Genomic DNA, 2,274 nt, shown 5'->3' on the forward strand with positions numbered 1-2,274 from the left:
ATTCGTAATTTTTTAAACATTTATCTATTTAAAATTTAAAATATATATCGGATGTAGCTAGTGGATATAAAATGATTATACATATGTTTCGAATATACTGTATCCGAAATATAGAAAGAATTTGAATGCATTGATCTCGAGTACACCTGAGATCTAATTTATTTGGTAAATTCACTAAATTGAGTGCACCCAAAATACATGCATAATCATCTTATACACATTGCATTCGATACGTGGTTCAGGTTTTAAATAGATAAATATTTTTGGTGTCACACATATTTGTAGTTCAATTTATTTATTTATTGTTTACATCAACTTCAATTCATGAGATACAACATAATTACCATATAGTAATATCAAGAATGACGCATTGGTGATAGAAAGGTCTATAATGAAACGTTGTTAGGAAATTATATTCCTCCAGCTGCTCCAAGAACATGGGTCTTTATCATCATGGTTGGATGATTTTGGGGTAGACAATCCCTAATGGATTACAATATTATGTCCTTTTCTGTTGCCTATTTTGCTCATAAATCATTTCTCAGTTCAATGCGAAGAGAAAACACATATATAACAAGACACGTAAGTAGAAAACCATTTGCCTCACGGCTCCTATATTTTTTACCTAATTCTCCATTTGTTCATTAAATCAATTGAAAACAGACTTGGACATGTGAAACATCCAAATTTTGCTTCACTCTCAAATCATCATTAATTCATAAATACTCTATATTAACTATACTGTACCCAAGAATTTCGGCTTCATCTGAGCTATACCTCGACGCAACGGTTGTTTCTCAACTGTTCATATGCTCGAATCTCGGAATCAGCATGCACGCCAGCATATCCGGCTAATCCACTCACCAAAATCTCAGATCTCACTGACCGTTTAGGCTACACGCTGAACCTATATATCCGAAGTGGAGAGTTGAATAACATATAGCACAAAATACCTCTACTAGACGAGGCTATTCCATCTCTAAGTCCACTCAAAATTACTTATCTCCGACCTTGTATATTCGGCTTTAGTTTCGTTTATTCTATTATTAACTTGAGCGTCGGAGTCCCTTTTGCAGGTACCATGCTCGGGTTCAAGTTCACAAGGATAACGTCGGATCAGGTGTATTAGATAGACAACCAGACCGACGTACAGTATCCTTGCAAGAACATTAACAATTAACATGTAACAAGTTTCTCTAATTCATCAACATTACTCTATTCATATGAAAATATCTTTATAAAAAAATAATTAAGATGTATTGAACACATATTTTCTGAAATAATTTGGTCAAATTAGCATATGAAGATTGTATTAAGCTTAAGAAGAGAAGATTATTGTAGTGTGAGGTGGGAAAAGCATGGGAATGGAATGGGAAGAATTAAAGGGAAGTAATAGAGAAGTAGGGATGGGTATTTAGTGTTGTTTTGTAATGGGCAGTGATGCGTTGTTGTTATATGTTTGTGGATATGGGAATCAATGTCTAAGTGGTGAGTGGCGACACATACATACATAAACGACCACATAAGGTGCTAAATGCTAATTCCTCTGCTTATGCTTATTTGTCAGACTGGCCGTACACACCACACATGCTATGCTCTTCAATTTTTGAGTGTGGTAGGCCTTCTTGCCCTGACACAACCTACCCAATACCAATTCTTCTTCTTCTTCCTCATCTCACTCTCTTTCTATTCACCTTCCTAATAATGTAACTCATCATACATACAATGCTTTCATTAAATAAATAATACAATGCACCGTACCTAATATTAAGACGTTATTATCAACATATATCTCATTCAAGTTAAATTATACTGTATTTTGGCGGGGTTGAATTCAGGAATTTCATTTTATCTGCCATATTTTTTCTTTTTTTGATGGTATGTTATTTATTTACCTTGTCGAATTATTTTAATTTTGGTTTGTCTTATTTTGGGCCATGAAAACAATAACCTTTATATAAATGATGGCCGTTTGTAAGTAATGAATAATCTTAACCTGTTAGAAGCAAACAAAATAGGGCTTTTAAGGTAAATTACAAAAAAAAGTTCTTGTTCTTATATCGCAACACCTAGACTTGGTCTTAGAAAGACAGGATGACCCAACATACAAATAAAAAGAAAATAATTGAAGGCCCAGTGGATCCTAATGTGTGCACATACCCACCAATTTTTGTTGGTATATTTAGGCCCATCTCATCTCGAACAAACTACAAAGGGTTCCAATCCTAAATAAGCTAAAAAATTATAGTAATTGTGGTGTGTGTGAGTGTTATG

This window comes from Arachis ipaensis, chromosome B05 (assembly GCF_000816755.2).
Source record: "Arachis ipaensis cultivar K30076 chromosome B05, Araip1.1, whole genome shotgun sequence".
Taxonomy (NCBI): domain Eukaryota; kingdom Viridiplantae; phylum Streptophyta; class Magnoliopsida; order Fabales; family Fabaceae; genus Arachis; species Arachis ipaensis.